The following is a 26,702-nucleotide window of genomic DNA, read 5'->3' as shown; positions in this document are numbered from 1 at the left end:
CTACTTTTTGGTGTTCTAATTTTCTTCAAATAGAGTGCATCTAGGGCTCTGATTAAATAGCCTGATGCCTTTCCTATTCCTAACATCTTTCAGACAAAAATCCAAAGCTTTCACTATATGTGAAAAGCTTATATATATAATGTATATAGCTTATACATATAAGATATATTATAACTATATATTAACTTTTAAAATATTATTATATATTCATGGAACATTGCAAAGACTGTACTTATCAGATTTTGTGTGCCCTTCACCCAAGGCTTACAATTCACATGAGATAGTTTGACATCAGAACCAAGACTTTGGCACTGGTGCAAAGTGTGTGTGTGTGTGTGGTTGTGTGTCATTTTATCGCATGTGTGGTTTGTTGAAACCACCACTGCTTTCAAATGCAGACTGTGTTCCATCACAGAAATCTCCCTCCAACTCCTTCTAAAATTTACAGTCTCCCTCAGCCTTCCTTTAACTCTTAGTAACCACTAACCTGATGTCCAATTCTATGATTTTGTCAATTTGAGAACTGATGGAATAGAATGATGCAGTATGTAATCTTTTGAGATCAGCATTTTTTTCTCATTCATATTGCTCTTAAAATCCATCCAGGTTGCATGTACTAGTAATTTCTTTTAATTGCTCAATAATATTCCCGGGTTCTACAATTTGTTCAACCATACTCATCCATTGAAAAGCATTTATGGTAAGTTTTGACTATGACAAATACAGTAGCTGTGAATGTTTAGGTACACATTTGTGCTATGAATGTTTTTGTAGACTTTTTATTTTTGGTACCAGGGATTGAACACAGGGGTGCTTAAACACACCTGGAGCTACATCTCCAACCCTTTTTAATATTTTATTTACAGACAGGGTCTCACTAAGTTGCTTGGGGCCTCACTAAATTGCTGAGTCTGGCTTTGAACTCACCATCCTCCTTCCCAGCTGCTGGGATTATAGGCATGCTCCACCAAGCCCAGCATACACACATTGTCATTTATCTGGGACTAATACCCAAGGAGCATGATCCTGGTTTACAGGGCAAGTGGATGTCTGTCTAGTTTTCAGAGAAGCTGCCAGACTATTTTCTAGAGTGACTAAGATTTTACATTTCCATCAGTCATGTATGAGTAATCTAGTTTCTCCACATCTTCATTGCATTTTATATTATCAATATTTTGATATTTACAATCTTTTACAAATATTATGTGTATGTACAGCACGATATTGTTAGCCATGAGCACAGTGCTGCACAGCAGATCTCTAGAACTCATTCATCTAGCATAACTGAAAATTTTGCCTATTGAATATAAACTCCCCATTTTTCTCTTTCTGCATCTGCTGGAAACTCCATTCTCTTCTCTGCTTCTATGAAGTTGACTATTTTAGGTACTTATATGAGTGAAATTCAGCAATATTATCCTTTTGTGATGGGCTTATTTTGCTTGGCATGATGTCATAATGGTCTGTTTATTCATGTTGTCAAATATGGCAGGATTTCCTTTTTAAAGCTCAATAGTATGCCATTGTATATGTATATTGCCTTTTCTCTATCCATTCATCCATTGGTAGGCATTTTATGTTGTTTACATATCTTATTTCTTGTGAATATTACTGCAATGAATATAGAAGTAGGTCTCTTTGAGACACTACTTTCAATTGTTTTGGATGAATACTCAGATGTGGAATTACTGGATCATATAATAGTACTATTTTTTAAAAATGTTCGAGGAATCTACTGTTTTCCACAGCAGCTACACCATTTTATATTTTCAATAGTGCACAAAGGTTCTAATTTCTCCACATGCTTATTATTATGATTTGGATCTATAAATGTCCCCTGAAAAGTTCATATGTTAGACAAAGCTAGAGATGAACACATTAGATTATGAGAGCTGTAACATCACCAGTGGATTAATAAATAAGTGGTAACTGTAGGCAGGTGGGAATGGCTGAAGAGGTAAGTCACTGGGATATGTCTTTGATGACTGTCTTATCCCTGGCTCCTCTGTCTCTCTTTGCTGACTGCCATAAGCTGAGCAGCTTTCTCTCCCACATATTTCTGCCATGATGTTCTGCTCTCCTCAGACTCAGAGCAATGGAGTTGCCCAGCCATGGACTGAGACCTCTGAAACCGTGAACTCAAGGTAAACTTCCTCCTCTAAGATACTCTTGTCAGGTAACTTGGTCACAGTGATTAAAAGTTGATGAAAACACTCACCAACAACTATTATCATTTTTAATGTTTTAATTAAATGTATTAAATTATATATGTATCCATCCTAAGAGGTGTGAGATGATGCCACATTGTGGTTTTAATGTGCATTTCTCCTGATTAGTGACATTAGGCATCTTTTTGTATATCTATTAGGTATTTGTATGTGTTCTTTGAAGACATATATATTCAAATCATTTTCCCACTTTAAAATCAGGTTATTTAATTTTTTTCTTTTGAATTGTAGAAATTCCTTATATCTTTTGGGTTTTAACTTCTTATTATATATATGGTTTGCAAATGTTCTCTCCCATTCTATGGGTTTCCTCTTCACTCTGTTACTCTCTGTGCTGTGCAGAAACTTTTTAGTTTGAGGTAGTCTGTTTTGTCTATTTTTGCTTCTGTTGCTTATGTCTTTGGCATCAAATCCTACAAATCATTGCCAAGATAGATGGAATGATGCTTTTCATCTGTGGATTTTTCTAGGACTTTCAGGTCTTATGTTTAAGCCTTTAATCCATTTTGAGTTTACTCTTGTGTTTGGTATAAGATAGATATCTAATTTCAATGTTTTGCTCACCAATATTCAATTTTTCCAACACAATTTGTTGAAGAGACAATTCTTTCCTCATTGAGTAGCCTTGGTGCCCTTGTCAAAGATCAGTGGTCTGTATATGCATGGGTTCATTTTATTTTTTCCTTTTAGCTAGCTTAATGTGTATAGTGATCTCAGTGTAGCTTTAATTTGCATTTCCATATGGTAGTGATTTTGAAGATCTTTTCACAGCCTACATCTACATATGCATTTTCATCTACATATGCATTTTGGCATACCTTTTTGCCTATGTTTAATTGAAATACTTGTTTTTTAATGTTAAAATCTTAGACCCATATTGCAGATAAATTCTTTGTCAGATGACTTAGTTTCCAAGTATTTTCTTCCAGTATGAGTCTTGTCTTTTCATTCTTTTAACAGGGACATTGGCAGAGCAAAACTTTTAGATTTTGATGAATTCCAATTTATGGTTTTTTAAATGTACTATTCTTTTGGTATTATGTCTAAGATATTTCACCAAGTCTTAAGTCTCAAAGCTTTTCTTCTTGGTTACCTTCTAAAAGTTTTACATTTTTTGTTTTACATTTGAATATATGATGCATTCTGAGGTAATTTTTGTATAAGATGTGAAGTTTAGGGTGAAATTTATGTTCTTTTTTTTTTTTTTTTTTCTAATTGCTCCAGTACCATTTGCCGAACTCTCTAATGAGTTACTTTTACACCTTTGTCTAACAACAGGTAGGCTTATTCCTGGGTTCTGTATTTTGTTCCGTTGACCTATGTGCACATCTCTTACCAATACTATATAGTCTTGATTACTTTTACATTTTATTTGAGTATTTAATATTTTGAGGTTTAAATGAGGTTCCTTGTAAAATTTTAGTTCCTGTATATTTGTTGGTCGTATATAGAAGTAAATTTTTCAAAATATTTCTCTTGTCTATTAGTCTGACTTTGATTACTATAGTGAAATATCAGTGGCAGGCTCTGTTATAAAGAAAAGAGGTTTATTTGGGGTCATGTTTCTGGTCCATGATCAGTCTTTAATGTTGGCAGTGTTCTAAGTTGACAAAGAGTGTCATATGGCAAGAGATGAAAAGTGAGTGAGTCTGGCCATGTGGTCAATCTCCCTCTTCAAATCATGATGGCTTGATGCTAACTACTGAATCTAATTCTAGATGACACTCAAATTATACTTTTTGTTATGGTCACAAATGTCCATGAGGCTTTGCTAGTTTTTCAGCCCATTATCTCTTCATTATTCTGACTGCATAATTTCTATTGTTCAGCATCCAAGTTTATTGATTTTTTTTCCTTTGTCCTTTCCTTTCTGCTGTTGTGCCCATTCACTGAATATTAGTTATTGCATTTCTCAGTTCTGAAATTTCATTTGGTTCTTCTATCTTCTTTTTTCATTGTGATTTAAAAAATTTCTTTGAACTATCTATATTTTCATTTGTTTCACACTAGTATTTAATGGCTAGTTCAAGCATTTTGTACAAAGACTGTGATAATTCTAGTCAGATTATTCTAACACTTGTATCATCTTGTGGGTTGGCATCTATTAGATGACCTTATCATGCACCTTGATATTTTTATTGGTTATTGGAATGATAAGTGATTTTGTACAATTGAAATATGGACATTTTGGTTATTTTTAGGCTACAACCCTTATCTAAATTATGTGTTTTGATAGACTTCCCTTGACATTTCTCCAGTGGATAGAAGAGGAGGTGCTGCCTCTTTATTGCCTGTCAGGGATGGAATGCAGGTTCTCCATTTGACTTGCTTTGGTACCTGGTTTGGGGAAGGGGATCTTTGTTGCTGCTGGAAAGTAGTGGCACTCAAGCTCCCAACATGGTCTCCACTGGCAGGACAGGACAGGAGACTTGTTACTGCCCAGCAGGTTGTCAGTCATGGCTCTCAACTCAGCCTTCATTGACAGCACCTGACAAGGGTGTTGGGCTGCCTCAGGTCTGCATAGCAAGAGTGTAGGCCCCATGCTCAGCCTTTTTGGTTTGCGGGGAGGTAGGGCCATAGATTTTTCTGTAGAATAGAGATTTATTCTAAACGTCTTTTGCCTTGCTTGGCTTCCCCTTTTCTGACTTTTTGGATATAAAGAGAGTCCTGTTATGGTTTTAATGTGAAGTGTCCTTCAAAAGCTCATGTGTGAGACAATGAAAGAAGGTTTAGAGAAAAACTGGGTTATAAGAGACTTAACCCAATCAGTGAAATAATCACCTGATGGAATTAATTGAGTGGTAATTGAAGGCAGGTGGGGTGTGAGTGGAGGAGGTCAGGCATTGGGGGCATGGCTTTGGGGTATATATTTGTAAATGGCAAGTGGATACCTCTCTCTCCACTTTCTGATCATCATGTGAACTGCTTCCCTGTCCCAGACTCTTCTGCCATTAATGTTCTGTCTTACCTCGAGCTCTGAGGAATGGAGACCTGAGGAATGGAAACCTCTGATATTGTGAGCCCCTAAATAAACTTTTCCTCTTCTATAGTTGTTCTGGTTGGGTTCTTTAGTCACAATGGTGAAAAAGCTAACTAAAACAGGTACAGACTTTTCTTATGTCTCTTTTGGTCTCCATTCATTGGTGCTTCTAGGTTGCTGGATTTTCACTACCCAATCTGGGATATATGACACAGTAAGCAAACAGGAAATTTACAGCTTTGTCATTCCTTTTGTCCCAAGTTCCCCGGTTAATCTTCCTTCTTTTCCCCGATTTTTAGTTTATTAATATTTGTTTTAAGTACAGTGTCCAGGGGTCTTTGCTCTACTTTGCAACAGGAATAGGGAAATGTTTACTTACTTCATCATCTTTGAAAATTGAAGTCTTCTTTCATAGACTTCTAGAGTTGGGATGGCCTCATGGGATAGGGGGGAGTCCCATCCTGTGAGATTCTTGAGTCTTCCCAAATGAATGTGGAATGTTCTAACTTCTGTTACCATGGGAGGCAACCCTGCAGGGCCCCTCAGACAGACAAATCCTTTGTCTTTGTGCTTGTTCCCTTTTACCTTAAAATGTGTTTCCTTTGTCTAAGTCCTGCTCACATACCTGCAGGTGTGTTGTCAGGATGCCTTCCTGGTACCAGTGTGGCCCTCTACAGCACAGTCCTGTATTCCAGGTATGCTTACAAAAGATGCAGGGCAGTTTAAAACTCCTCTGGAATTGCTTAAACACTTGGAAAACTGCCCATTTTCTTATATACTTGTTTACCCCTTTTCTCAAAGTCCAAATAAGAGGATCAAGGATTTTGCTCAGCAGAGGACAGCTTAGTCTGATTCTGATTGGGAATTTTTATGTCTTAAGAAATGAACCTTTGTGTTAAAAAGATTTAGCATGTACCAAAATTACAGGAAGCCCCAGGTGGAAAAAAAAAAAATAAGATAACATGCAATGTGTTTGGTTTCTTGGGCCTCCAGGACCGTATCGTGAACAGTGGAATCTAAAGAATCAGCTTTCCTGACATCTGCATTAGACTTGGGTGAGGTCTTTGGGAAATAGAAGCTGGGTTTTCACATAATTAGATTTCCCATATCATGGGCCAACTAAGATCAGTTCCCACCATCTCTGTTGGTCCCATGCCTAGTGCTCATTTAGTGAAGAACTTTTGATAAATTCTCAAACCTGTGAGCCTCAGGTGTGGGGAGGATAGAGCAGAGCATGTGTTGCCCTAGGGATTGTCAGTTGCATCATGAATTCCCTAATGCCTGGCTCATGCCAGTGGGCCTAGCAATCCCATAGACCTGAGTTGAATTCTACAGACTAGCTATCCTCGGCTTCCAGCAATGTTTCCTGGCATGGAAAGCCTGCCCCCATTAACTCCCTTATTCAATTCTACCTCCTCTCTCCCTTCCCTGTGAAAGGCTCAAATAAGCAGACCAGTCCATAGGCATGCAAAGAAATTCCCTTGTCTTAGTTTTCTGTTGCTATAAAAAATGGCCAAGGCTGGAAGTTATATATATATATAAAGTATATATATATAGGTTTATTTGGAGAATTTGAGTGGCTGGAGGGTCCAAACAGTATTGTATGGATATCCTGTCAAGGTTTTCCCTGATTACATCACAACATGGTAAATGGAATCATGAGTGGAAGAGATCACACATAAGACAGGAAGCCAGAGAGATTCAGGGGCCAGGCTTAGAACAACCTGCTCTCATGGATCTAGGTCCCATGAGAACCACGTTAATCCCTTCTGAGGCATGCACCTAATGATCACTTTCTACTAGCCCCAGCTCTTAAAGGCTCCACCACCTTTTAATACTGCCTCATTGGAAACCAAGCTGCCAATATGTGAACTTTGGGAAACATACTTAAGCAGTATCCAAACCATAGCAGCTTCCCAATCTTTGGGGTAGTATCAGCACTCTTTCAAGGGCAAAAGGAGATGGAGTCTCAGGCTTTGCTTTATTTTTCCTAACTTAAACACCTGTACCTGAGGAGGATCCCTTTGGACATTATACTCCAATTATGTAGCAAGAGCTGGGTTGGAGGAGCTGAGTTCTAGGACAGACTTTTCTTTCAGAATGGACAGGTCCCTGGCAACAGACCTGAAGTTTCTGGTAGGATGTAGGTAGATAGGAGAGGTACAGAACTGGAGGTAGCCAGTTGTTTTTCCAGGCCAGCAAAATCAAATATGTGTGCCATGGATTAAATATGGTTTAGAAAATACAGAGCACTTCACATTTCTAATAGCCTGTGGTGGTCACATGCTTATGTGTTGGGGAGGTGGGTAAGGAGTGGGGGGAGGACACTAACACCTCACAATAGCAGTCCCTTTCTTGCTCGTTGTCTTTTCCAAAATCCTCAGAGGAATTTGAGGGGAAGCATTACCCCAATACTTTGTCAGAGAAAACTGAAAGTCAGAGCAATTAAATAACCAGTTAGCAAAATGTTAAGCCAAGGGTTCCCAGGTTCTGACTAATTAAATGTTTGATAGGGTTCTTTCTCCTTAGCAGACCTACCCAATTAGGCTGTGACATGGGCACCTGGGTGGAGATTGGGACAGACTAATATTTCATTGGCTTCTCAAAATGCTTTCTGAACTATGCTGGGGTTGGCCATCTGCAGAGGTTCTTGACAGCAGGCAATGCTTGGGAACTTGCCTGGAGAGGAAAGCAGGCTTCTGAGGGCAGCACTCAGATACACAGAGCCCTCCCTGGCTCCGAGAGCCATTACCAGCGGCACCATTCTCAACCACACAATCCAGAAGAATGACTTCTGCAGTTGTATTTTTATCATTTGTATAGTAGGCATAGGGAATGCTTATCTCATGGGAATGCTGCGAAGAATACTAAATGTAGTAATCACAAGGCACCCAGTCAAGTTTATAAAGTGCTATGAAGAACAAACACAGAAGTAAATACAGAAACGCACATTCTTTTTCCAGGAAATTGGTTATTTTGGAGGTTAAGAAAGAATGAAGTCAGTGAAGACTTTTAACAATGGGCTGTCTGACTGAAAGGACTGTCCCTAGTGCCGCCTTCATTTACAAACCTTTCTTCCAGGGTTCGCAGACTGAAGAGGGTCAGCTGAAACCTGTGGTAGTTAAATGTCCCAACAGAGCTCATTGCATCCCGCTCCCCCATATATGGAATATTTTCCCTCTTTATATTTTGCTCAGATTTTAATTCCCTTTGAACTATGGACCATTCCCTTCTGGTTTTAATTACATTTGTCTCTGATTAATCCCTTGGTGTTCTTCGCCTTCTCTGTTATCACTGGCAGAATATGCTGCAAAGTGCAAATGCATTTTGGTGTGTTTACTTGTTTAACTGATCCCAAATGTCAAGAAGAGTGTCCTCCTGTAGTTGAGAACTGGGATTTTCACCTAACCACTTGAATTTGACAGGTGTTTTTTGTTTTTGTTTCTGTTTTTTTTTCTCCCCCTGCCCACCCGTGTCTTCAATTAAGGCTTTTGGGATATGCTTTGGCATTGTGGTTTTTGTAATTAGGTGTTTCTCTATATCTTCTTATGTTTTTATCAACAAGAATATGATACAAGTCAAAGGCTTCATCTGCTTTTTCTTCTCATGAAAATTTTAGTTACTATCTGTGCCTCATAAACTGGTGCTGCTAGGTGAATAAGCATGCAAGTTTTGACTTTCTTGCAGTCTGAATCATGTCCCTCTCCTTCACCATAGAGTCTAGGGAGAATCTGCTGCACATAGTTTCAGGAACAAAAAATCAGCATGCAGGTCTTATATGGGTGTTAATAAAGGAGATGGACTGAATTGTAAATGCTTTGAATTACTTGTATGTACTTTATCCTGGCTACTTAAGAGACTGAGGCAGGAGGATCACTTGAGCCCACGAGTTCAAGGCCAGCTTGGGCAACACAGTGAGACCCCCCCTTTTTAAAATGAATTTACTAAGATACTGTTTGACTCTTTGCGTGTCTGTTTCTCCCTTTTCTTCTCTTTTTCCACAAACACACACACACACACACACGCATCCACAGGGGCCCCTTTATTAAGCTGATATCAGAAGTTAAATTGTCAATTGACTTAGAAGTAAAGTTTGTAATTGTTTACAGGTATTATGCTTTAGGGAATTTGATAATAATATTTATTTATATGTTATTTGAAAGTGAATCCATGTGAAAATGCTGTATCCACATAGAACTATACCATAGCCATGAAATGATTTTTTTCATATTATTTTGTTTCTCAAATAATTTTATTGTTCTTTACTACTGATTACTTCTGAAAGAAAAATTTCAAACCCCTTGCATATCCACACGTCATGATATTGTGTTACCTATATGTATGATTATTTTTGGAAACTAGATGTCAGACTTCATAGTGTTTAATGCAAAACTTGGTATTAATCATCTATGAGTTCTTTAATTCCATTCAGTTTTTCATTTATTTCACAAGAATGTTATTAGTATATCACAAGATAGTTCACTATAATGTCTTATATTATCTGAAACAAGATCAAGTAATCATACTTAAAGTAAAGAAAACTAATTTATCTCAGCCTATTGTCTAGGAATGTAGACTGGATCCTTGTTATAACCATTCTCTTTTCTAAATGCTAATGGGTAATTTGTATGTTAGAACATCAGTGTGGAATCCACTTTATGATCCTAAATTTTTACTTTTGAATGTATATAAAAACCAAATAAATGAATTTTGTGAGTTTAAATTGGTAAGAAACACCAATAGGAATTTATGATGTATGTATTTTTTTTCTCTAAAAGGAAAACACATTTTCTACCTCTATCCACTGAAAACACCTAGAAACAATGAGAAATACATCATAATTATTATCCTTGGGATCCAGCTTTTGAAAACTAAGTATAATTTTTCAGTAAATCAATTCTGGGTTTCTTGCAGAAACAGTTGATTACAAATTTGTGACAGAAAATGTGAAAAATAAGCTTTCATGTGCTTTCAACTTGAAAGACTTAGTGGCCCAAGAAGAGATGATTTGAGCACCAAACAAACAAACAAACAAACAAAAATGCTGTAATTGATTGAAATCCAGTAGTGAAGTTTAAAATTTTTATAAATTCTAATAATAGAAAAATATTTTAAAAAATGTCCTGGGTCACTTTTCAGTATTGCAAGGTCACAAATACATTATTCTGAAAGTTTATAACTGAAGTAAAGGAATAAAACATTTATCCTGAATTTTTTACACATACTATAGTCAAATAATTTCTTCTTTATAGATGATGCTTGTTCATGCAAGTTTAAGAAATGAGAGAAACAGAAAATCACATCTTTGTAACACCTACTGAAATAATGGAGGTGAATCACCCTTTTAGGCAATGATAATCCATAGTTGTTGAAAACTTCAAGTGAAATTTTGCCACAAAAATTGTCATGATAGATAAAAGTGACAGTACCTGAGATCACTGATCAATCCATATATCACAACATGAAAGGAAATCAGATCTCCAGTTTCTGCTGGTGTAACAGGAAGTACATAGGAAATATTCTTTACAAAAAAAAAAAGTTGAACCTGTATATGATTTCAACTAGATTTTTCTACCATTTACAGGAAATCAGAGGTTGGAGTAATGAGTTAAGTGACACTACAAGGATGTCAAATATAGACCATGGTAATCTTTATAGGACAGTTGACGTGCATTTTCTAATAAACTAGTGGCAAGAAAAAAATGAGAGGTAAGTAAAAGTTAAAAAGGGGAGAAGGTGGGACTTAATGGGAATCTTAATGAACATACTGATCAAATGTAATGTGTGAACCTCATCTGGATCCTAACTTATCTAAGTCTACTGTAGAAAAGAATTTTGGAGACGGAAAACTTTGTACCCTGCCTAGACATTTTACAATATAAAGTAATTATTTTGGTAAGTGGGATACAGGTATTGCATTTATTTATTCAGGTACTAATCTATTGGACATTAAAATAACTGAGGCGTTTTCTGAGAAAAAGTGATTCCTAGCACTTGATTTTAAATGTTCCACTCTGTAATGGAGATAACAAAAATTTGTGGGAGGCATATATCATTTACCATCCTAATTGGAACACTTGAGAATAATGTGGGTGCTAGTCATAATTCAGGCATAAACAGGCATCTACAGGTCTTGGCCATGTGTGTATGTCTGCTCAGACATGCAGAATTCTGTTCTAGATGTGTATATTTAAGTTCTCATTGGAGCATCTCCTGGGATGCTCCAAGAAACGTTGCTCCTTCTAGATGGTCCAATAGCCATGAGATGTCTGGCTGCAGATGAGATGGCCCCCAGACAAAGGAGAGGCTATGTGTGGTTTGCAGATCTCTAAGCTTGTCTTCTTTCTTCTTTTGGCTTAGCTGAAATAGAGAACCCCCTGTCTTAGTGAGGAAGATGAATGAAGAAGGATGATTTCATGTTCCTCTCAAGTTGGTGGGATACTGGTCTTGGCCACTGGCTCTTCATTATAGACTAATGACAGAATTTGAGGGTAGCTGTGTCCTGGTCCTAATGAAGGGATAGGAAGAACAGGAAAGCAATTAAATATCTCCATAGCTGATCTGTGATATGAGGTTCTCCACCAAAGTACCCTCAGCACTATCTGTCTTAGCAATTTTGTATTTATTCCACAAATATTTATTGAGTCTTCATTATTACATTTTGGGCTCCAAGCTAGGTTATAGGAAGACTGAAATAAGAGACACATTCACTGTTTCCAAAGAGCTCATGGTCTAGTGAGGCAGGTGGGCAAATTATACAGACAATTTCCTGCAGAGTATAAGCTCAGACACACATATTTCATTAGTTCAGCCAAAGATATCTATGAGTGTGGGTATCTGGAAAGCTTGAGCATCATTTCACACACAGGAGAAACAGTACTGGGCCAGACATCCACTCATCTTCCCTAAGGGAAGATTAACATCGGGCTTGTATGGTCAGGAAGGGCTTCAGAGATAATGAAAATGCTGGCCAAATAATTAAAGGAGAAAACCTGGGAAAGGAAATGAGAGTCAGAAATTCTAATCAGAGGGAATAACCCAGTCCAAAAGACAGAGTCAGAGAAAAGCTCATGCAAATGTCAGAGGGGGGAAATGTTAAATTCTCACCCTTGGATGGATTCTGGACTTTCAGCTAATAGCCAAATGTGCTAATTGATTGTTTTATGAGCTGATTATTCCATGGACACAAGCTTCTTTCATTGAGTTGAGCAGAAGCTCACATCTAACCTGTGTGCCTCCCCCAGCCTGGGAAAGAAGTCAGAATGAGTAAGACAAGCCTAGGCAGCGCCAGACTTTCCATAAAGTTGGGGCAAGCCTTTTGGTTAGTATTGCCTTCAGGGTAGTTGCTGGGCTTTAGGAAAATCTAAACATTTTCACAGGAAATGGATTCTTACAAATGATAAAGGAGTTATTGTCAATAGCATAGTTTCAGTTACCATAATTGATCCCATATAATCGGGGGACTCCCTAGCTAGGTTTCCAGTTTTATAAACATTGTTTAATTCATGCCTACTAAATCTGGATGTGGGGACTTGGATTCAATTGCTAACTCCGTGGGTCACTAGAGATGATCAACATTAAATAAATGGTCTGGCCAGAATCCATCACTTCTATCACATTTCTCCTAGGACCTGTTTTTATAAAGCACCCATCCTTCGAATGACACTTAAATGCAGTCTGATAACCTGGAAAAGGTAAAGCAAGTGGCATAAACTGAACATTTAAGCCTATGGTAAAAGCAAAGAGAAAAATAACCATTTGCATAGATTTATATCTTAAGGTCCAAGTAATTCTTAATGGAAGTGTAGAAAAAGCTGGGCATGTGGTGACATCTGTAATCCCACTAACTCTGGAGTCTAAGGCAGGAGGATCATAAATTTGAGGTCAACCTTGGCAACTTAGGAAGATCCTGTCTCAACAAAATTTAAAAAGGGGGACTGACGATGTAGCTCAGTGGTAGAGTGCCCCTAGGTTCAATCCCAATTACTTAAAACAAAAATAGAAAAATGAATAAGTATGATTATAGAGCAACATTTTGTCTATCATTTAGTTAGGGGATCACAAAGAATGGACAGGTTCTGGTTTTTGCTCTGTATATAAGTCATTACATCCACACTTACGAAAAGAAAAAACAAACAAACCTGAACTACCAAAATCAACATCTCAGTTTACACTTAACAGAGAACTAAGGTCACATGGAAAAATGACACCTGTCTTCCAAATTGGGGAGATAATTACAGCAGAAGTTGCTTACAGTTAACAGAGATGTGATGCTCAGACACTATTTTAGAGGAGTATCTAGGGAAACTCAAAGATAACAAAGAAAACAAAAATAAAGACTAAAGGAAATCAAAGCCTCAGTTACCTGCAGCTAAAGCACAAGGTAAACACAGACACAATAGCTTCTAAATTTTTAATAAAGATAAACCCTTACCCAAATTCTTATAAATCTCAGTTCCTATTATGCAATGCACAATGAACAGGTTTTGACGAAAATTTGCAAAGTATGCTAAAAGGCAAAAAAGAATTGAACACAGTAGGGAGAGAAAAATCAAACAACAGAGCCAGATTTAGGTATAGTTCAGATTTTGGAGTTATCAGAGCAATAATTTAAAATAGTAATGACTGCCAGGGATGGTGGTACAAGTGTGTAATTCCAGTGACTCTGTAGATTGAGGAAGGATCACAAGTTAAAGACCAACCTGGGCCATTTGGTGAGAACCCATCTAAAATATGAATTTAAAAGGTCTGGAGATGTAGCTTAGTGGTAAAGCACCACTGAAATCAATCCTCAGTACCACAAAAGTAAATAAATAAATAATAAATAAAATAGCAATAGTTAAAATATGCTAAGAGCTCTAGTGGAAAAAGTGTACAATATACAAGAGCTGGGTAATGAAAGCAGAGAAATGAAAAGACTATAAAAGAATTCACAGGATATTCTGGAAATTAGAGACATTATAGCAGAAAGAATGCCTTTGATGGACTCATCAGTACATTGACACAGTAGAGGAAAGAGTCAGTGAGCTTGAAAATTTATCAATAGAAACTTCCTAAACTGAAGTGCAAAGGAAAAAAGAATAAAAATTAAAAAATGTTTAGAACACCTAAGAATAATGAGACAATTACAAAAGATTTTAATATATGCATAATAGGAACCAGAATTTTAGAAAAAGAGAAAGAAACAGAAAAAATATTTGAAATAAAAATAACTGAGAATTTTCCAAAATTAAGGACATACTCCAAACAGGTTCAGGAAACTCCAAGAACACTAAGTAAGATAAATATTACATCTTAGGTATATTGTATTCAAGCTGCAGAAAACCAAAGACAAAGATAAAATCTTGAAGTCAAAAGAAAAAATACCCTATGTTCATAGACAAGCAAGATAAGAAGTAATCAGACTTCCTTGTAGAAACCACATAAATAAGAAGAGAATGAAATGAAATACATTAAGTGATGAAAGGAAAAACAAAACTCCATCAAGCAAGAATTTTGTATTTAGCAAAATTATCCTTCAAAAATGAAAAGGAAATACTTTTCCATACAAAAAAAGAAGGAATTTGTCTTCAGTAGACTTCCTTGAATGAATTATCAAAAGAATACTTCAGAGAGAGGAAAAATGATATAGGTTAGGAATTTGAATGTGCCTAAAGAAAGAATGAATGCTAATGCTGGAAAAATAAAATAATTTAAAACATTTTACTTATCTTATTCTTAATTGTTATAAAGAATATTCATTGAAAATAATATTAATGCACTGATTATAGTGATTATAGCGTATGGATAAATGAAATGAATGGCAGCAATGTTATAAGCCATGGGAGGAATAATGGGGGATATTTTGCTATAAGGCAACTGCACTACCTGTGAAGCGGCAGTGTTATTTGAAAATGGATTTAGTTTTAAATATATACTGCAAATTCAAGGGCAGTTACCCAAAATGTGTAGAAATAGGGGTATGGATTTGCTAGAAAAGGATTAAGTGAAATTATATAAAATCTCTTTTAAAATAGTTAAAATCAACAATAATGAAAAGAGAAAGAACAAAGACAACAAATAGAAATAGTAATAAACATGAGAGAAATAAGTCAAACTATATCAATCATCACTTTAAACATCAATGATCTAAATTTGTCAATTAGAAAAGAGGAACATGCAGAAGAGATAAAATACAAGACTAAAATACATGTTCTCCACAATAAACCTATTTTAGAGACACAGAGAGATTAAGAGTAAAGTTGGAGAAAAATATGCCATGCTAACACAACTCTTAAGAAGGCTAGAGTAACTTTATTAATTTCAGAAAGGAAAGTTATCAGGGGTAAAGATGGACATACATAATGGCAGAGAGTCAATTCTTCATGAAGACACGGTACCCAACCTGAATACACCTAACAGCAATATATGTCAAAATACAGGAGGAAAATGCTGATAGACGGGCATGGAGAAATAGATGGATCCATTATTATAACTGAAGATTTAATAGCCTTCTATCAGTATTGACAGATCCAGCAGGCAGAAAATCAGTAAGAAATAGTTGAACTGAATAGCACCATCAATTAACTGGACTGAACTGACGTCTATAAAATATTTCATCCAATGACTGCAGTAGAATACACATTTTTTCCAAGCTCTCAAGGAACATTTATCAAGATAGATCCCATTCTGGGCTATAAACTGCATTAAACAAATTTCAAAGAATATAATTCATACAACATATGCTCTCAGGCCATGATGGAATTATCTAGAAATAAGTAACAGAAAAATAGCTGGGAAATCTCCAAATATTTGGAGATTAAACAACACACTTATTACTAACACATGAGTCAGAGAAGAAATTTCAAAGGAAATTAAAAATATTTTGAACTAAAGTGAAAAAAAAAAAAGACAACACATCAGAATTTATGAAATACAGCAAAAGGAGTGTTTAGAGGGAAATTTATAGCATTGGATGCATATAACAGAAAAGAAGAAATAAATAAAACATAAGATTCTACCTTAGGAAACTAGAGCAAAAGCAATATAACTCAAAGCAAGCCAAAGAAATAACAGAAATTAAAGCAGAAATAAATGAAATTGAAAACAGGGAAATAACAAAAAAAAATCAATAAGACCTGAATTTTTGAAAAGATCAATAAAATTGGTCACTTATAGCTGGGTTACAAGGAAATAAGTGAGAGATACAAAATATTAGATGAAATGAAAGAGGGCCAATCACTACTGATCCTGTGGACACAAAAAAGATAATAAAGGAATACTGTGAACAGTTTTTGACCACAAATTTGATAACTTAAATGAAATGAACTGATTCTTTCCAAAGAATGCAGAAGACAAGAGGTGAGGAAATGATTATTTAAGTGAGAAATAGCATAAAATAAAACTAAGATACAAATAGATATAATAAAAACATTTCAGTACATAATTAGTTTCTTATCATTTGTAATAAAATAATCATCTGTGATGATTACAAAGAGGAATCATGAAGCTCAGTAAGAGTAAATAGCACTAGGATATCTCCAGTTATTTTAACAATATAACTACATATGGGAAAAATGAGAATGCTTTGGACTATATGTCTTAATTTTCTAAGTGACAACAATCTCCTAGGAAATACTAGAGAACAATATAATGAAATATATTCTTTTCAATACTACTCAAGGAAAAATATGTAACCAGTTTAGCGACAACAGTTAGTTTGATTGATAGCTTAGTCTTTACACAGTCTTAATATAATACTATGTTTTGACTTTCTCATGTAAAACTATTATCAAATAATGGAGTTAAAATCAAGAAGAACTATATATATATGAAATATATATATGTTAAGATGTATATATAATTTTAAATCCTCTTTTAATACTGAGAGAGAAAAAAAGATTTGAAATGATTAAGTTTAACAGGAACAAACAACATATACACCCTGTGTTGGGGGTCCCCAAGACCACCCCCAGGTTCAGTGGTTTCCTAGAAGACTCAGAGGAATAAGCATGTAGTCATATTATGGAAATGATTTATTGTAGTGAAAGGACACAAGCAAAATCAGCAAAGAGAAAAGGCATATGGTACAAAATCCGAAGAAACCAGGCACTAGCTTCCAAGAGTCCTCTCCTAGAGAAGCCACACAGGATGAACTCAAGTCCTTCAGCAATCGTGTGTGTGTGTGAGACAACATGTGCTCCATTCTACTAGGGGAATTCTCAGTGCTTTTGATATGAAGTGGCCATGTTGGTATCCCCTCTGCCTAATTTATACCCAAATTCCACACACCAGAAAGGAAAGCACATATTTAGCATAAACCTGTTCAGACCAAACAAACAATGGGAGCCATTTTTATAAAAGAATGATGGTAACCCTCACGAAATCTAAGTTCCCAGAAACTTGGTCCCCATTAAGGGCCAACTTTGCAAACAAGTCTTTCTAAGGACCTCACTCTCAGGTTTGATGTATTATTTTCTACACGTCCCACATTAAGAAGAATTCACTGTACAAGTAGACAGTGTGAACAAAGCAGTTTATACCTATTTAAATGAAGTAGATCTGATGATTTCAGTTGACCTTAACAATGGAACATGGACTACAAATCAAAGATATCTGAGGTCAGATGCCAATTTGATCACTGACTAATTCTAAGGTATTTTCCAAGTTTCAGCTTCGTTGCTTGCCTGTAAAATGGTTTATTAATGATAATTAATTTTGAGAATTACCGTAGAAATTATAAAAAGTTATCTAAAAATTCTGGTACTTAACCTTAGCTTATGTTGTTAAGCTTACTATTAACCAAAATAGAAATGTGACTGGTAAAAATTAACTGACTTTGGGGTTTACTATTGGGAGTGATAAGCAAATTTTAATCCATATTTAGAAACTATTTCCAATACTTGAGACATTAAATTATTTGATGGTATAATATATACAAGGAAGTGAAGTTCAAGAGATCTGTGGAGTCAATTGAAGCTGAAAATAATATCCTTGATCTGAGATGGATATTTTATCAAAAATCTTCAAAAGGTGCTGGGAAGGTAGAACATGTAATATCATGAGATTTGTAACATTTAGATTTGTCTCAAATGTATCAAGCACCCTTTGGGTAAAATGAGATTATAATTTTATCTTGTCCAGTTATGAAAGATAGAGTGAAGACAGTTCTTTAGAAATTACTGTAAATAGGGGTGGGTAGGGAAGAATGAAGAAACTTTGGATTATGCAGAGTGGAGATTATGAGTGGGGAGGTGGGGATGGGAGAGACAGTAGAATGAGACAGACATTATTATCCTGTATACATATATAATTACACTACTTGTGTGACTCAGCACTAGTGACTCAGTATAGCCAGAGGAATGAGAAGTTATGCTCCACTTTTTACAATGTATGAAAATGTATTCTGCTGTCATATATAAACAATCAGAACAATAAAAAAAATTTAAAAAAAATAAATTACAGGAAAATTCAGACTGACTGAAATAAAGAATGCTTTTTTCTGATAACTGACTCTGTCTCACATTGGAATGGAAGTAACTGGTGGTGAGTTCTTCATTCTGGAATATTCTCAAAGAGAAACCAGATGAAACATCTTGAGGAGAATATTGAAGAAGCTATTCCTCTACTAGGGAAAATGAGGTCCCTATTCTTTAGAAACCTTTTTAAGAATGTGTACAGAAAATTAGGAATTTTCCCCTCCTTGCTCTCCCTTTCTACTCTCAATACACTCTAATTTTCTAACCCCATGCTCTGTCCATGAAATTTAGTGTCATAACTCAGGCTTCAGCATTGAGGAAGCCATGTGACTCAGAACTGACTATCCAGAATGCATTCATTCTGCTGGACTAAGTGGTCCAGCATTAGGAACATCCAGCAGGACAGGCAAAGGAGAGCATCCCTGAGGTTAGGCTGGACCCACTGGGATTTCCAAAGAGGTGTCCTACAAATTGGCCCTTCCAGGATCAGTTTTTTAACTGATGGAGGAACCTACTGAGAAAATCACCAGTACAGAGGAATGAAAAGCTATAGAGATACAAAATGAGAGAGACAACCCAGGTAATATCTTGTAAAGGCCAGAAGTTGAGCCATTCATCCCAGTTTTATGAGCCAATAAAATCCCCCCACCTTTTTGTTTAGTTTGAATCCAGATCTGTAAGAGGCAACCAAGTAAGTCTTTTTTATAAATATTTTTTTGTTGATGAACCTTTATTTATTTATTTATATGTGGTGTTGAGAATCAAACCCAGTGTCTCACATGCTATGCTGCCACTGAGCCACAATGCCAGCCCCCAAGCAAGTCTTAATAATGAATATGTTCTTTTAGCTGACTGAAATAGATATTTTAAGAAATGAAGCACAGCCAGACCCCTGTATCTGCTCTTTCACATCTGCAGATTCAACCAATTTATGATTGAAAATATTAGGGAATAAATGAACTGCATCTGTATGAATATGAACAGACTTTTTTTTTAATCACAATTTCCTAAACAATAGAGTACCATGACTATTTAGATAACATTTACATTGTATTAAGTATTATAAATAAATATTCTAGAGTTGATTTAATGTATGTAGGAGAATGTGCATAAACTATATGTGAATACTAAGTCATTTTATACAAAGAACTTGAGCTTCTGATGAGTTTGGTATCTGTGCGTGTCCTTGAACAAATCCCCCATGGATTACAAGGGATGACTATGTATGTGCAAACCTCCTCTCATTCCAAAGAGTTTGGATGCCACTTACAAATAGTATAGGGCAGTCTAATTGGTACTCAAAAAGTTATACCAGAAAGTCCTGCACATTTGCCACAGCTGGATTGCACATTTACCTTGAAGTTTCTAAGGATTAAGAGAAACACATAAAGATCATCTGTTACAAGACCAGCAAAAGAGGATTACTTTCAGTGTTCATGTAATGCAAGCAGTGCTTGGGGAGATATTTGTTTCAGAGCACTAATGTTAGAGACAAGTTTCTCCTGTGGGTAGTGATGAGGATACCATATCCTCAGCAACTCCCTATAACAAGAATAACTATCAAATGAGGTTAGTAGGTCTTCATAGTAATCTTTTAGCATATACTGTGGGAGCCACAGAAAAGCTAAGGGCAAGCAATGCCCATCTATAAAACATCAAACCACTTTGTACATTTCAATTTTTAATTCATAAGGGATGGTCAAGAGTTATGATGATTGGAGCTGGGGAGATAGCTCAGTCGGTAGAGTGCTTGCTTTGCAAGCATAAGGCCCTGGGTTCGATCCCCAGCACCCAAAAAAAAAAAAAAAAAAAAAAAAGAGTTACGATGATTGACTTCATAAAGAGCAGAACTGATATAATCTAGAAGGCTGAATCACTCAGATGTCCCTTAGGCAGTATTTGGTGAGTAGCAGGGCCTCCATATCTGACTGTTCAGACAGGTCCCCTCAAATAGTTTCTCAGGTTAGGGGCCAGTGTTGCTCAGTATGCTCTGGCACAAGGCTGCATCCCAGAGGGAACAAATGCCTTTTCCTTATTCACTACAAGTTCAGTCTCTCTGAATAGTCAAATCTGTCTTAAAGGAACAAAGTTGGAGGTGTTATCCTTCCTATTTCAAAACTTATTACAAAGCCACAATAATCAAAATGCTGTGGTACTGGTATAAAGACATGCATGTAGACCATGGACTAGTATAGAAAGCCTCACATATTTGATTCAGTAATTTGGACAAGGGAGCCAAGACTATTCACTGTGAGACTCAGGAATGGTTTGGGGAATGCATATCTATGTACGAATGGCTGAGGTTAAATCCTCATCCTATATACCTTGCACAGATTTACTCAAAATGGACTATAGGCCTAAAGTCAAGTTAAAACTATAAAACTCTGGGAAGAGAGGAAAAATATCAAAGCATTGAATCTAATGATCTCTTTGGCAAGACAGGAAAAGAACAGGCAACAAAAGCAAAAATAGGTTAATTGGACTCTATCAAAGTTGAAAATGCATCATCAAAGGATCCACTGAACAGAATAAAAAAGAATCCTATGAAATGGAAGAAAGTATTTGCAAATCATATCTCAGATAAGGGATTTCTATCCAGAATATAAAAAAAAATGTTTTATAACTCAACAGTTAAAAAGCAAACAACCTGATTTTAAAAGATGTGCAAAGAACTTGAATAGACAATTTTTCCAAAGAAGATATAAAATGGTCAATAAGCATATGGAAAAGTGTTCAACATTACTAATCCTTTAGGAAATGTCAAACAAAACCATAATGAAATATTACCTCACACCAATTAGGATGCCTGCTATATAAACAACAACAACAACCAGGAAATAACAAGTTGGCAAGGATGTAAATCAGAATCCTTGTGCTCTGAATGTGAATAGACACCATGAAAAACACTACTGTGGTTCATCAAAAAAATTAAAAATACAATTACCATTTGACCCAGCAATACCACTCCTGCGTATATAGCTAAAATACTGGAAAGCAGCATCTCAAGGAGATATTTGTACACCCATATTCATAGCAGCATTGTTCACAACTGCCAAAAGGTGGACGCAATAAGTAGATAAGTAGAAAAACGAAATGTGGTATATCCATCCACACAATGCAATATCATTCATTCTTTCAAAGGAAGTAAATTTGACACATGCTAAAACATGGATGAACCTGAAATACATTATGGTAAGTCAACCACAAAACGATAAATACTATGTGATTATACCAATACAAGGTATCTATAGTCAAATTCACAGAAAGTATAGTGATGGTTTCTGCAGGCTGGAGAGAGAGGGAAGTGAGTTGTTTAATAGGTACTGTTTTAGTTTTAAAAGATGAAAAAAATTGGAGATTGACTGTACAGTGATATGATTCTATTAACACTACTGAACTGTATACTTTAAAGTCATTAAGATGATAAATCTTATTATATACATTTTACACTTTACACATCTCTCCAAGCCATGCTTTTATGGAACTGTGTCCATCAGGGGTGTCCCTCACCAAATTTGTGCAACTGTGTCCTGTAAGATACCAGTGGGTCAGGGAATATGTTTCATGATGAAAATTTGAACAAACTTTGGGGAACAGGTTGAAGTTATAGTATGGAAAGATTGGGAGCAAAATTAATGTTTGTTCCAAAGGAGATCATATCCAAAAGTGCAGAAACACAAACAGTGGGTTGACTTATTTTAAGGAAAACTGTGGTGTCTGAAAAGACTTGTTCCTGAAAAAGGCCATTCAGTTATTACATAGATGAAACAAAGAATCATATTTGAGCAGGATTAAAAAAACAGTACTGATATGCTTGAAGCGCAGGACAAACAGGGGCCAAGGCCCCTGCAATGATTCAGAAAATGTTCTGAATAAGTATTTACAGTCTCCCACCATGACCATGAAACCTTCCAATAATTCACCCAGAAAATGATTAATTTTAAGCAATATCATTTCCTAATGAAACTTCAAGATAAATTAGTTGCAAAAATGTACATTCAGGTACTAAATGAGTTGACCTACAGAGCACAAATATTAGATCTAAGTCAATTAAATGTTGGCAGATGGCTGATTTATAGTGTAGAGAAGTTGTTCTTAATACATTCTTTCAAACTGAAATTAGACACAAGGGACGATGGTCTCTTGGGGTCACTCCAAATTTATGACTATTAATGAGAGAACAGTTCCAGTTTACCTAACGGGGCTTAGGTAAAATTTAAATAGAATGTAGTAAAAAACACATTTCTCTTTTACCCCCATGTAAGATAATGTCTCACTGATAACATTCCCGTAGACCACATTTGTTTCAGTGACATTGAAGGATATTTTTATGTATAAGCATCAGTGTTTAGGTACATGCTATTAAATGCCTAAAGGAAAAGACATTATGAAAGATGTTGATTCTTCCTACTTTTCTATATATTAAAGAGATTTCAATAAAATACCACATGACTACTTTTTTGTGTATGTTGGGCATGAGATGCTAGGGATCAAACCCAGGGCATTATGAATGCTATGCAAGTTCTATAAAACTGAGCTACATAACCAGCCCTTATAAGTACTTTTCTAAAGCATAGCAAAAATAAATAAACAAATAAAAAATAAAACCCAAAGTCACAATTGCTACAAGCTAAGAAAGTACTGTATAAAAGTAAAGAATATTATTAACAAATGTGAAACATTATGTAACTCATAAATGAAAGTATATTGATAGGGTTTACTCTTCTAGAATGAAATTAGGTGAAAGAGAAAAAAGGTGGATTCATCATTTAGAAACCAAATTTGAACTGGATGATCCTTTAAAAAAAATTGGATGTAGGATGCTACCTCAGGTTAAATTTAATTCAAAGTTGATTCATGTTTTAAATAGAAAACACAAAATATTAGTTATATTGTATTAATCATCTCTCCATCACTGTGACAAAATGCCTGAGAAAATCAAGTTAAAAGCAGGAAAACTTTATCTTGGCTTCATTTTCAGAGTTCTCATTCCATGGTCGCTTGACCTTGTTGCTTTGGGCCTGTAGTGGCCTAGTGCGTTATGGCAGGAGCTTGTAGCAGAGAATGCTGCTCATCCCACAGAGGGCAGGAAGCAGACAGAGAAACAGGGAGAGGCTGGGGTTCCATTACCTCTTGCGGCACACCCCCAGTGAGCTAATTTTCTTCTGCGAGGCTCCACCTCATAAAGGTTCCACCACTTCCCCAAAGTGCCACAGACTGGGCACCAATCCTTTAACCCATGGACCTTTAGGGGATACTAACAATCAATAGCAGTCCTAAAACAATGTAATGTGTCTTCATATAATGTTGAGGGGATGGTGTCTCTAAACATGGCCACGGAAGTAGACTCCTCAAAGGGAGGACTTTGAAAGTTTTTACTCATATTTATACACATTAGTACACATTCTTTTCAAATACTCTTGAAAAGTTATAAAACAGACTATGAATAGTACACAAATGACATCTTCATAAATCCCCAAATGTCCTTTGACTATAATTGTGTGTTTCTAGAAAAAAATATATTTTTACTCCCAACTCCCATTCCCAACCAAAACAAAAAATCTCCAACACTTAACACTTATAAAGCAACTTCATATGAAATTTTTGGCTTAAAATAAAGATTGAAACAGAAGTTGAGAAATGATCAATAATTATAGGACTAGACAGTTACACTTATGAGTGCACATTACTGTAGGGATATTTCACAACTGAAAAAGTTTTTTGTTAGTCATGACAATAAATGGCAGCCAGAGCACATTTTTTGTCCTCCCCTGGCTTCATTAATGAAGTCTCAAGTTGACACATCACCCAAAGTGAAGAGAGTGGAATGAAACGACCCAGTGCAGGTCACCAGCTGACATGGAGTTTCAGCAAATTTTCAGGTGATAAAAAGAAAAAGAATGTCTAAGAATATGAAAAAGTTAAAACCGAGAATCAGGTCACAACAGGGGACACAGTGGAGGTGGGCACCCCTTATCCTTACATCTCTCTGGGACTCTCAAGCTCTCAGCACCTGGTCTAGAGACCAGGTCAGTAACCTGACCCTTATGCAAATTTATTTCTTCCTACACCTCCAATCACAGAATGAATACCTGTCTAGCATTTATGTCAATGCTAGCGAATAAAACCAAAAGACAAAACATGAGTTCCTTTGAAGAAAATGTAAACAGTGAGCCTGATCCATTAGAATATGGGTTCTGACATCCCAAATCAAAGCCATCTTCATTTAGGGGCTCCTCTGTGCACAACTCACTTCCTACTCCTAGATGTTATCTTAAGGAATGAAGAAGGGAAAAGCTAGTAAGAGGCTTAGCTCTGCCTTCCGCACCCAACTCCATAAAAACTATTTGGATTAAAGACTGAATCAGATTTAAATTCACTTGAACACATGGAGTTTTATTTACCCCACTTACCAGAAGTCGGGTCTTATGAAGAGCAGTTCAGCTGGAGACGAACTCAGTACTTTCAGTGTGAGTTAGGGAGGAGTGTGCAGTATCTCAACCCATCTAGTTGCTTTCCTCTCTCTATACTTGCACAAAGGCCTTTGAGCAGCCATCTCCACAGACTGGTGTACCTAATAACTTATGTTTTCCAGTCTCTAGAAAACACATAAAAACTGTGTGGCTTGCCACGTTTTCCCTCATTCCAGCTTTGTTGGATAGTTCTCTCTTGTTTCAGTGATCAGATGGTCACCACTCTTGATCCCATGGCTACCACCTTTGAACCATGGTCACCAACCTTTCTTTCTATGATGCCATCATCTCTTGCCTTCTCATTCTTTAAAAACAGGACATGTGGGGACAACGATTTTTGCCCAATCTCCTTTCAATGTCACTTTTCTACATTCAGATCCATGAAACTTTTTCAGTGGTTAGGAGCTACTACAAGGCCCTGCTGCTCCCCAGTTGATTAAGCGTTGGGCTAAGCAAGGTAGATAGCAAGTAGGGAAGGGGCAAAAGCCAGCCCAGATAGCCTGCACTGCAGGTGGAGACAGTTAATTGCTACGCAAATGACGTTCTGAGACTTGTCTCCAATGCTGCTTCCTTCTAACTGGATTGATTCTGACTAACACTCGGGAATAAGGAAAGTGGAGAATATGTTTTCTAGTTGAACTCAAAGTTCAAGTAGAGGCCAGAGCTCCAGAAATCCATCTCCAGAGATGCATGCAAACTGCAAACTGCTTAACACCTCTATTCTCTTATATTTTCTTTTGTCTGAAGACTGGTGGGGTTGTTTATTTCTTTCTCTTTCTCTTTCTCTTTCTCTTTCTCTCTCTCTCTCTGTGACTTAGTATGAACAATTCCTAGCAGGAGTTGGGTGTGGTCATCATTCATACAGATAGATTGACTGCTATGGAATTTCAACCAGGGAATGAAATATGGAGATTCATTCCATCCATCCATCCATCCATCCATCCATCCATCCATCCATCCATCCGTGAGCAGTTATTTCTTCATGTACATGTAGAAAAAACAACTTTAAAATTTTATTTCTAAAAAAAGAAGAAGTTGATTTATGGAAAAAGTGAGTGATCAAAGGTAGAAAAGAGTAGAAAAAACATCTGTACTTCTAGGAGGTGTTTTCCAGGAGGAAAGATGAAGGGGACACATGGAGCCACAGTGGGAGTGAGAGGCACCGGCAGCATGTTAGCCTCACTGCATATCCAGAAAGAGGAACAGATCTTAGTGTACTGAGCCTCCAGCTTCTTTGTCTTCCAGAAGGCTTTAGGCAAACTGTACTCCAGGAAGTTTCTGGAGATACACATTTGTCCAGATCATTTTCATATATTTTTAATTTGAAAGAATAAGTTCATTAAAAACAAGAGCTTTGACTACCTGGAAATTATACATAAATGAACAGAATAGATCATCAGTGGCAGCAATCAAGGCTATTTATAGAGCAATTAATGAAAGCAGCATACCCACATGATTATGGAAGCATTTCCTGGAGGATGGGGAAGTGGAGGAGAAAGATCAGGGACTCTCTGAGCCACAGAAGAAACAATCCTGCAGGGTTCTGGAAGTAAAGGTGAATCAA

General features: G+C 36.3%; 1 long non-coding RNA gene across 1 annotated transcript in view; it reads right to left on the bottom strand.

Annotated features, from left to right (window-relative positions):
* Window positions 1-11,142: 11,142 nt before the first annotated feature.
* LOC306659824 overlaps window positions 11,143-26,702 on the bottom strand; it is a 96,054-nt gene continuing 80,494 nt past the window's right edge. The window contains exon 6 of the long non-coding RNA XR_013763461.1: window positions 11,143-11,716. This is a non-coding gene — a long non-coding RNA (uncharacterized lncRNA). The remainder of the gene's footprint in view (window positions 11,717-26,702) is intronic.

The sequence above is a fragment of the Sciurus vulgaris genome, assembly GCF_902686455.1.
Source record: "Sciurus vulgaris genome assembly, chromosome: 4".
Classification (NCBI taxonomy): Eukaryota; Metazoa; Chordata; class Mammalia; order Rodentia; family Sciuridae; genus Sciurus; species Sciurus vulgaris.
This window is presented reverse-complemented; position numbering and strand designations above follow the sequence as displayed.